This window comes from Rhyacophila brunnea, unplaced genomic scaffold, assembly GCF_057557595.1.
Source record: "Rhyacophila brunnea isolate RB1 unplaced genomic scaffold, BYU_Rbru_1.0 scaffold_12, whole genome shotgun sequence".
Lineage (NCBI taxonomy): Eukaryota > Metazoa > Arthropoda > Insecta > Trichoptera > Rhyacophilidae > Rhyacophila > Rhyacophila brunnea.
In genome coordinates, this window is record NW_028232774.1 from 2983526 (window position 1) to 2995866 (window position 12341).

The window sequence follows — 12341 nt, forward strand, 5'->3', positions numbered from 1 at the left end:
CAAGACATGCTCGCCTTTCATTCTCTTGAACTTCGTAGGTCACTTCTGCTCTTAAAGCATTTTTCGCTACTCTCACGTCGTATAGTTTCCAATCCAGATATTCCGGAAAATTTGAAATTTTATGCACCCGTCAATTACATGCGTGGTCGCAGCGACGACCTATTTTGGGTGAGTTGTTATTTCTTTAGTTGATTTACCTGTACTTTTTATTACAACGTTTTTCTTAGCTCGTATTCTTATTTGTCCGGTGGTTGTTTATCCGGTACAAATCTTTCAATCGATTTTTAACTACTTCCCGACTAGCTAGACATTTGAAACTTTTAGAATATATCAGAACACGATGCCAATGCATTTTTTTAATACTTTTAGCCATCTTTAAGTAGAATTGATTTCATTTTCAGTTAATTCTGTTTTGTATGAAAAGTTATTTCGGAAGAAATCCGTAAAAAGTAAAACTATTATTGGTTGCTAAGTGGGTCCTAGCAACTAAATTATTAATATTAATATATACGTGCGTTACTATGGAAATCAATAAGACATTTCAGTATTATTTCTATCAACTGCAAATTTTTTTGATCGTTTAAGCTAGTCAAGTCAAGTTTATATGATTCAACAGAAAATTTAAAAACGTTGTATGTAAAAAGCTATTTTTATCTTGTAATTATTATTCTAAATGTCATGTTGTGAACGTCTTGAATTAATAATTTATTTGCTCAATGTGTCTTTTTTGAATAAATAAATAATGGTAAGGACCACAAATAAAATTCCGATGGGCTATATAATACATACCGATACAGTGAAGTTTGACACAGGATTTTGAATGTGTGAGTGTCCTACGAAAATGAACCACGCATTATAGACGTCCAATAGTGTGTGTAGTACACCAATATTAAATGAGCGTCAATGCATAAACCGAGAGCAGTTGTCACTATTCGACGTATAAAGTATTCTTGACACGTGTTTAAATTTATCCCGTATTCTTCCTTACTGGAGATCGGTTGCCTGCTTCTCCTTACCCGTTAGGAATTTCAGTTCCCATTATTTATGAGTTGCCTGATAAGGACCGTTATTGTCCGCGTCATGGTTTCTCAAAGTCGACGCTGGAGAGATTTGGGACGGGGGAAAGTGAGAAATAAGAAATTGCCAAAAAATTGTGGCATTAACATTTTTAAACAAACACTTATCCACCAACTTATAGTCATGCAACGTCAAATTTAATATAGAGCATAATATATAGAACGTTGGAGTGGAGCTTGGAGCAGGAGCACGGAGCAAAAGCACGGAGCACTGGAGCAATGGGATTTTACCCGGAGCAGGAGCTGAGCCGGAGCACCTATAATTTGTAGTGCTCGACTGCTCCGGATGTTTTTTTTTATTATTCAATTTTCGTCCTAAAATCCAATGAAAATAGTATATTCTGACACTTCGCAACACTGGAATTGTTTGAAATATGGCAACACTGCCGAGTGATAAATAATCTCACTTTTTTGCCAGAAGAGAATGAGAGACGATTTACTGTCCGCAATGACGGAAATGACGATTATTCTAAAACTACTTATCTTTTTAACATTTGTATAGGTACTATAGGCACTCACGGTGGCCGCGCGGCTTAAGCGTTAGACTATCACGCCGTGGGTCTCAGGTTCGAATCCTGGGTCTGGCAAGTATACGTCATATTGTTTTTCAATTTGTGTCTGTCAGGGTATGGACCCAATAGGTTGAGCAAGTGGCTGACATCCATTTCTCGTAAAAAACAAAATCTGTTAATACAAACCTCTACTCTGTGGAGGCCCATATGATCTTATTAGGATCGGACATGGTCGAAAGAAAGATAGGTACTTCATATATTACTTATTAAAACTTTTTACCTGGAGCGGAGCCGGAGCAAGTACCTACTAGGTCCCGGAGCGGAGCAACTCAAAAAAGGGTCCGCTCTAACGCTCTGATCATATACCTAGCGAAATTATTAACATCGCACCAGGCTCATCTTCTAATTAGTAAGTAACTATTATTTTTAATTGGAATAATTTGATTATTAATAATCTGTTGAAATTAAAAGATACCTACACTTTTTAAATTATTGAAATATTAGCTGGGTTAAATGTATAAGTTTCTCGATAGTGGAACGCTTAAAAATATATTAAAAACGTGATGGTGAGTCAAAAAGTTTGGGAGACCTAGGTTTAAAATAATATTTTCTAACAAATATAATATGTTTAGTATATAAATAGGGATTTGGATTTTAACTCGTGAAAACGTGCTGACTAACGTTACTAAATATAGTTTTTTGATAAACAGTGTTGTAAAATTATTGATAACGAAAAACTTTCCATCGTTAAGGGGGGACATGCTCGTCGAAGGTCAAAATTGAGTTTTTATTGTATTTTCAAACCATGATCCTGGACACTCCTTAAACGTTGTAGATAATATATTTATATAATTTTGAAGCCTTATTATCCTTTATAGTTATTTTAAACATTTGATGACTGCATGAAGTATTTTTGTTACATAAAATTGTATTCTTTTAAACCTCTCGCTCTAATGTTTTAGAATATAGTCATATTTCGGTACAGAACTGTGCAGTGGTGTTAAGATTTTTCACATTTATTAATTTTTAAACGCATTTATAAAACCATTAGTATAATTTATTACGAGATAATTTTTGTAAAATATTCACGATAAAAAATTATTTTGATAATCTCTGTGATCCCAAATTTGACAAGAATTAGGCATTTTATTATTCAAAAAATCGGCAAGATTAACACATTTGAAGATGATTTTAAAGATATTTATTATAAGCTATGTCCTTGACCATTCAAGTGTGATAAAAATCTTATGAATAATGATTGCTTTATAATAATTATTGACCTAAGAAGAAGGTAGTGTTTTTTTGAAATACGCCATTTCTTTTGTCATTCCCTAGTGGTTAAGCTACAACATACGGCCGTAGCCATAAAATGACAAACTATAATTAAAATAGGGAGTAAAATTATGTTAACGCGCGTGTTTGAACATGTACCTAACCGATTTTTTTTTTATTTTTTTTTAAACGGTACATGTTCAAACACGCGCGTCAATATCATTTTACTCCCTACTTTCATTATAGTTTGTCATTTTATGGCTACGGCCGTATGTTGTAGCTTAATTACTAGGGAATGACAAAAGAAATGGCGTATTTCAAAAAAACACTACCTTATTCTTAGGTCAATAATTATTATAAATCAATCATTATTCATAAGATGTTTATCACACTTGAATGGTCAAGGACATAGCTTATAATAAATATCTTTAAAATCATCTTGAAATGTGTTAATCTTGCCGATTTTTTGAATAATAAAATGCCTAATTCTTGTCAAATTTGGGATCACAGAGATTATCAATATAATTTTTTATCGTGAATATTTTACAAAAATTATCTCGTAATAAATTATGCTAATGGTTTTATAAATGCGTTTAAAAATTAATAAATGTAAAAAATCTTAACACCACTGCACAGTTATGTACCGAAATATGACTATATTCTAAAACATTAGAGCGAGAGGTTTAAAAGAATACTATTTTATGTAACAAAAATACTTCATGCAGTCATCAAATGTTTAAAATAACTATGTAGGATAATAAGGCTTCAAAATTATATAAATAGATCATCTACAACGTTTAAGGAGTGTCCAGGATCATGGTTTGAATATACAATAAAAACTCAATTTTGACCTTCGACGAGCATGTCCCCCCTTAAATCCTTTTTTACATAAAAAATGTGAGTTACGGCTGTTTTGTTTGTGACAGTAGAATAATAGATAATGTTGATAGATTAGTGAAAATATTGATCGTGTGTTTTCCGCATAATATTTACAATTTAATATCTACAATATGCTTTGAATTATATTTCCTTGAAGGTTGCAAAAATTTAAATAAACGTAAAAACGAAGCTACGGTATTGTATTTTATTTCGAGCATTTTTATATTCGTTTCGTCAACTAAAATAACCATAAACATATGACAATAAGTAGATAATAGAGAAAACGTCGTTCTTCGTTATTTTACAACGTTTTTATTAGCTCGTATTTCAGTTTGTCCGGTGGTTGTTTGTCCAGTACAAATCTTGCAATCGATTTTTAACTAACTTCCCGACTAGCTAGACATTTAAAACTTTTCGAATATGTCAGAACACGATGCCAATGCATTTTTTAATACTTTTAGCCATCTTTAAGCAGAATTGAATTCATTTTCATTTAATTCTGTATTGTATGGAAAGTTATTTCAGAAAAATCAGTAAAAAGTAAAAGACTATTATTGGTTGTTAAGGGGTGGTCCTAGCAACTAAATTATTAAGGCATAGGTATAATACCTCAGTTGAGGCAATGTCTAAAAAGATCGTAGCTAGGCGATGCGCGGATTGCGGGTCGCGGGTGCAAATGACGCATTCCGAACGAAATATAATTTGTCATATAAATCCAACATGCGTCCATTTAATGTTCTGTTTATAGTTCTATTAGTAACAATAATAATATATTCATTGACATGTTTTCTTTTTCAAGTAAATGGGTAACGTCTTTAGTCATCTTTACACGATTTAAGAATTAATACCCCCGTCGCCATCACGAAACAAATCGACGTATTCACACCTAGACGTTCGCTCTCCGACTGCCAGCGAGTCCAAAATTTCGTCGCGCCTATAGTTGAAAATTATTAAGGAAATCAAAATGAAATGTTAAAATGACATTTCAGTATTCTATATTTGTTTGTTTTTTATTTACTTCATATCAAGTACAAGTTTGAGCATATTGATTCAACAGAAAATTTAAAAACGTTGTATTTAAAAAATTTCTTTTTATCTTGTAATTATTTATATTCGTTTCGTCAACTAAAATAACCATAAACATAATATGACAATAAGTAGGTAGATAATAGAGAAAACGTCGTTCTTCGTTATTTTTAATATTCTTGACGCAATAGAAAAGTTAAATATATTTTTGGATAAGTGATAAAATTTAAGATAAGCTGTAAAATCGGCCAACTGACAAACGCATTAGTAAACATCATTGTCATAAAAATTAAGGCTGTCTAGAAGAGGCTTTATCTTCTTGGTTTGGTAACCTATTGTCCTTCATTTTTAAGACGTAATACTTAAATAGCATACAGCCTTCCAAGCAAAATATTATATCATTTTAGTTTATTATTCTTTTGTGTATTGTGCTAAAAATGCAGGGTTGTCAGAGTAGGTAATATTCTAAAAAATATATTAACTTGAATAAATATGATTTCTCGACTTTTCGAGAACTATTAAATACTATGTGATTCTCGAAAATTCGAGATATTTTTCTTTAATTTCATTTTTTAATACTGAATGTTAGTAAAATCATTACATTGATTAAATTACAATTCTGGTTGCCAATCCATTGGTGGAATTTGAAAACACCCCGGTTAACGAAGTTGTTAAGATCAAGTTTCATGTGTCATAGACGCGCCAGTAGCTTATATGATATGAGCACTCATCCGGACAGTAAGTAAACGAAGTTAGGTCGAATTTCAAAAGTTTTTTTCAAGAATTATCGAGGTGTTCGAAAATTTGTGTTGTCAGGTTTTTTCTCTTCTCGAGAAAGTTTTCACTCAAAGTAAATAGTGCTCTCATATTTTTAAGTTTTGAAGAAGGAACTAGGTACAAATTCAAAATTTCAGATACTCGATAAAAATTCAATTACCTACAAAACTCAAAAAAATCTGAGCATTCATTTTTCCCTATTTTTTTTTCGTTTATTTATTCCATGGGTGGAGGTTGTATTAAGAGATTTTCGTTTTTACGAGAAATGGGTGTTGGCTACGTTCTCAACCTAATAGTCTACACTCAGTGTCACAACGCACATTGAAAAACGACGTGTGATATTGTTTTCTGCCAGAACCGGGAACCATGACTTTATAAGCCGACACGTTATCCTCTCGGCTATCGTGGGGTTATATTTAGCTTTTACTTATCAACGTAATTTTACTTTCTCGAATTCTCTAAGATCGTTACTAGGCATTTTTGTTTAAATCTTGAGATTACAGATACCTCGAGAATTCTTTTAATTTTTGCCTCGTTGAAAACTTTTTCAATACTAATGGATATATTCTATTTTTAGCTAAAATATTTTTATTATTATTAATTTAAGAGCATACTTCAGTGAAACGGCAAATAATTTTCAACAATAGGTGCGACTAAATTTCGGACTAGCTGCCAATCGGAGAGCGAAAGTCAAGCTTTGAACACGTCAATTTGTTTTGTGATGGTGTCGGGGGAATAATTCTTAAATCGTGTAAAGATGACTAAAAAACGTTACCTATTTACTTGAAAAAGAAAACATGTCAATGAATATATTATTATTATTACTAATAGAACAATAAACATAACATTAAATGGACGCATGTTGATTTTTTATGACAAATTATGTTTTGTTCTGCACGCGCGTTTGCAAAATCTTCGCGTCGCGTAGTCACGATCGTTTTAGACCGTGCCCCAGCTGAAGTATAGCCTTAAGGCATAAAGCCCACCAAAAAAGCGCTCGACGCGCTCACTACTGAGTAGGCCCCCTCCCACCCGCGCATTACCCTTCACCTATGTAATAAGGGACCCAAGAAGCACAAAATAATTATTATTATCAGCATCTCTCATAACAAAGCAATAAAAATATTATATTATTTCGGGGCTTGTAATTAATATTCACGATGACATTATTCTACCAGCGAAATATCGGACACGCAATAAAATTAAACAATGAGTTCTCTGTTATTAAATAATGGCTTCTCGCCCGTCGATTGACGACGCTTCCAGAGCGTGATTTTGCTCGCCGCGTTCAATGAATGGACTGCATTGTATTTTCGTTCATTCGTATCGCCGAAAAGCCAAAAAACGATGACTCATGGGGCGGGCGCGCATAATGCGTCGTCAAATCCAGTGTGCGCTGGCGTATTTGATTACGTTGTATTTTCGATGATTTACGCGCCACTTGTGAAATTTTGCGCGAGAGCCCCACTTGCTGCGTTAAGTGGGTTTTACGCCTAATGATTACTTCTATATGATAAGATAATAAATAATTCTTTTTAGGATGCGTCGTTTGATTTACAGAAAACGTATGCACAAAACGTTTCACTTACACCTCGTTTCACTTGGATAACCCTAAGATTCGTTACGTCTTTTTGAACGACAAAAAAGCGGTGATAATTTCGCAGCAGCGTGGGTTCATTAATTAATTTCGCCTATTATATCATTGCATTTAATAATAACAAATTACGTGTATCATGATGAGCGGCACAACGCTAGTGGGCGATCTCTACAGCTGTGAAGATGATTGTTTGAATACATAAATATACCTATTTATTTTTTATAGAATTGTGTGTTACAAGTTTATTTATTATGCTAATTTCTCAGCAGAATATAATACTCTACCGTATGAATGGTTTTCCACTTTGGTTACCTGGTTTATTATTCAAGTACCTAACGAAGTTTAAGTGATTCGTCTTTTTTGTGATTTAATAACAATGTTAACGGTGTAAAATTTTAACAGTAAGTATAGAATAATAATTGCTGAGCCAAAATGGCGTATGTAGATTTCGTCATATATTTTTTTATTATCTACTGCAGCGGTTCCCAACCTGTGGTACGCGAGTGGATAGTTGGTGGTACGCGAAAAATAATCAGTAATGGCGTACAAACATCTATAAAGAATATGAAGTACTATCTGAAAAAGCTGTCAAATTCTTATTACTGTTCACTAGTACGGAATTAGTAAAAGAGCTTTTTCTTCATATTTTTTTTAAAAAAATAAGTATCGAAACAAATTGGACGCAGGTGTTTGTTCGGTTGCTTTTGAACCAAATTTCAAAAAATTATGTTCTTCGAAATAAGCACAAGGATCTCATTAAATTTATTTTGCTTATATTTTCGTAAAATTGGTTTAAAAATTAAACTTATAACTTGATAACAATGTATTATAATCTTAAGCAACACTTTCACAACTATTATTTTCGATAATAAATAGAAAATTTCGGTAATAAAAATATTTTTAAATACAATTTCATTAATATTATTATATTTAAAACAAAAATTTCGCCTGCGGCGTTGCTGTAAATTTGTAAAAATGAAAGTGTGAATTGTCTCGTTTTCATCAGAAGAATTTTTACATTTACCGTGTTTAATTAATTTTATATACATATATTTTCTATTAATATCGGTAATTTTTGGAAGAAATTCTATGTAATTTTTTTTTTAATAAAAATTAGTTAAAAAAAACTTCTTTAAATGTCCTGGTTTTGAATTTCGACAAGAAATGGGCTTCGGCACCTTTTATTAAAAAAAAAAACATTGTGATATCTAAAGTTCAAATGTCTCATTTTTATCAGAAAAAATAAAACCTTTGGTATTTTTTTTTAAACTTAAATAAATTGAGTTCTGGGAAATATAGTCACCCTATAAAATTTATAATGCAAATAGAATAACAAATTTCTCGAAATACAATCATTTTTACGAAGTGGTACAATTAAGCGTGATGTACTACCAAGTGGTACGCGAGCCAAAAAAGGTTGGGAAACGCTGATCTACTGCAAAAATAGTAATAACTTCAACACGGAATAAGTTTTGATGATGCACTTTTGAAACGCTAAAGATGACTTACTTGCATTGATATTATACTAATCAATGGTTACTTGACAATATAATTCTAACCGTAACTAACCTTACGCCCTTTTGACTTGACATCCTCGATATTCGAGTATTAATAATATACCGACATCTATGTTACTATATGAATCATTAGCATTTATTCATTACTAATGATTATTTACCGCTGTATACCTTGAAAAATAGTTATTACGAGCATTTTGCTTACTATTTAAGTCTATCACCAAAGTAGATTAATAATAATGTACTATTATGAAGCGTATCTCATAAATTACAAAATTAACTGTGTTGCTCCAAATCGTATCATATGGGATACCGTATACTACAGAACGGTTTAGCCATTCGATCATTGAAGTTAATGGCCTCACCAAACTTCACCCACCCCGCACCACACCCAGTCTTAATCGGGCGTATCACGGGACCCTACGTTTGGGTGTGAAGCATCATTTTATTTTATTACTGGGAATCTCTCAGGAGCAGTTACCCAATACTAAGGTGCATTCCATGCATTCAAAAATGTGCTTTGGCTGAATTTATATGAATTTAAGTTAAAGTACTCATGGGAGAGAACAGCACGTAGGAGCAATATTAAAAATTGTAGTAAGTAACAAATTAAACCTAATACGAAACTACCGAACATTCTAAGTAAACACATTTTAGGACATTCACAGAGAATGTGATTTGCATCCTGTATTTCGCCGCCACATGGACATGTTGAACGGATAAAGCCATTCGATCAAATTTGAGTTGCCCTATCTCCACCCGCCATGTATATGCAGCCGCGGTTTGTGCACGGCCGCCTTCCATGACTTTATAAACGTGTCAGAATGAAAAGATTTTAGTGCCACATTTCCTTGTCCTGAAGCGATGCTGCACGCGACTGATGTAGCAACCATGCACCTTAGTGTTTAAAGAAAGAGTTTTAGAAAATAAAAAGAATCTTGACTTTGTCTTCCGTCATTTATCTTTAATGACGTGTCCTCTGTACCCGTGTACTGAAACTCTGCCGAAACAGAGTAGTCAGGAGTTGAAAGTGATGAATCTAAGAAGGGATCAGAATTATTCCGTCCTCCATTTATGATGCAGTAAATTTTTCAAATGCCTCAAGTTGGCCTTGGTTGATATCAAGTCAATCGGGTCCGTGTGTGGACGGATCCTGGCAAGCAGCTCCGCTCTGTATCATTAGGTTCTTGATCTGGTCAAAATACATATTTAAAAAAAAACAATTTTAAGTAATTTATTGCAAATGCGTACTTAATTCGAACCCGCCATCGACAGCTTAGAGGCGGACGCTATGGCTCTATCCATGCATCGGGGCAAGCTTATATAATTTTATTGTCGACTAAATAACTTAAGCAGCAGATGACAACAAGGAAACCCAAATCTAGGATGCCACGGGTTTTAACTGAAGCCGTGTGGTCAAACTGTCAAACGGCCTAATCCACCGTAGGTATCTTGAGGTACAACGGGGTAGCAGAATCTACAAAATTACAACTGAGAAAAATTTCAACCTCATTCATTGACTGAAGTAAAACTGAATCATTAAGTTTGATAATAAATGTACCTGTTTATTTATTCAGTATAATATTATACTTGGTACATTTAATGACAAGCATAAAAACCAAACTTGGCCTAATCCAGTATCAATAAAAAAAGATATTTTGTTGACTTCTTTTAGAATACGTTATTTTATTTGATTATTAGTATCTTAATTAAAACAAAAATGGTCATATCACATTACAATGAATAGGTTTACAAAATCTTTCGTTTTAAATGTTGGTTATATTAAATTTATGAAAAGTCGTTTGGTGTTTTGTTTAAAATATTTTATATTATAATATGTTTCTCTCTATTTTACGTTTTATTAATAAAAATAATTACAAGATAAAAATAACTTTTTATATACAACGTTGTTAAATTCTCTGTTGAATCATATAAACTTGACTTGACTAACTTAAACGATCAAAAAAAATTGTACTTGATAGAAATAATACTGAAATGTCATTTTGACATGTCATATTGATTTTCATAGTAACGCACGTATATATTAATAATTCAGTTGCTAGGACCCCAGACCCTTAGCAACCAATAATGGTGTCGAAATATCTTTTCATACAAAGCAGAATTAATTCAATTCTACTTAAAGATGGCTAAAAGTATTAAAAATGCATTGGCATCGTGTTCTGATATATTCTAAAAGTTTCAAATGTCTAGCAAGTCGGGAAGTTAGTTAAAAATCGATTGCAAGATTTGTACCGGACAAATAAGAATACGAGCTAAGAAAAACGTTGTAATAAGATGACTACTTTAATTAGTCTCCATATTATATATTTTATCTGTCAGCTGTACCGGTACACTTTTATTCAATTTACTTCTTCTTTACATATCCTTACTGTTGAGAAGCATGACTACTTTTAAAAGTCATATTATTATCTCTCCAGTATTCCCTGGTTTCCGCCGACCGCATAGCTGAATTGTTGAGAGAGCCTTCGCTGTGCCGTAGTATCCGGTTGAAGACGTCTGTCTTCCGCGTCAACCTTCGTTGCTTTCGCCAACGATAAACCTTTCCAAATTATAACTTCCCCTTTAGAGATATCCTTAATCGTCCTTCGCGTTTATTTCTTTGATAGTGGAGAGATTTATTCTCTTTGGTTTCCATGGAATCTTTAGCATCTAACGCCACATTTCAAAGGTACCAATCTCACGCTTTTCTTTTTCTTTTACGGTACATTTCCCAATACCATGAAAAAGATGGGAAAGACCTCAGTCCTGACCAGGTAAATTGTTGTCTGTTTGGATGTGATATTATTTTTCCATAATATGTAAATTACCTTAGAGCTTAAAGTCTGGAAGTCACATATTCAATATTTTGCAGGAGAGCAGTTTTAAAATAGTTAATCTAATCTAGTTAAAATATTCACTCGCGTTCAGAACAAAACTCCGTATGTTGGACTTTCGCACTTTTTCTTAAAATTACTTAAATTGGACATCCACTCTTTCAGCTTTAAAGAATAATAATTGGACTACCGTCGTTTTAGAAGTAAGTATTTTGAAAACCATGTGACATTGGAATCCCAAATTTTCTACATTAAGAGAACGTGAATGAATACACATTAAAATCTGCATACTTAACTCAAAAATGATAAAAATGTGACTTCTGCTCTTCGTCATTATTTGACGCATACACGGTTTTCTATCAAGCGGTCGCTTCGTCAGAAAGTCTGAAAAAAATTTGAAAATACATATTTTTCAACAATCTAAAAGTGCAGAATCAATAAAAAAAATACAAAACAACCCAAAGTGAAAGAAATCCTGGAATCATTTATATTATGGGTGCTAATTTTGTAACACTAAATTATTTTGGTTTATCGAATAGGCCAAATTTTTCCACCACGTACAGAAAACCGCCACTATCCTGAAGATCCTTTTTTATAGCTCTAATATCGGCCTTAAGGAGATTTTATTGTAAAGCTAGCGATAGCCCGCTACTTAGTCGGCGTGAAATACATATACAGATGTTATGTACATACTGCAAATAGGTATATAATACCAATCTTAATTGAATCGTAGCTAAGGCTCATTTACACGAGTCACTGCGGATGATCATCGCGGATGATCCTCCGCAGGGAATTAGATTCAGGCATTCACTTTTTGTTTAAACACGTATCACCGAAAGTGAAATACTCGA

The 12341-nt window shown here is 32.9% G+C and overlaps 1 protein-coding gene across 1 annotated transcript in view; it reads left to right on the forward strand.

The window, feature by feature from the left end:
- The window catches only part of LOC147077658 (uncharacterized), a 207133-nt gene that overhangs the window by 145155 nt on the left and 49637 nt on the right, over window positions 1-12341 (forward strand). The window lies entirely within an intron of this gene.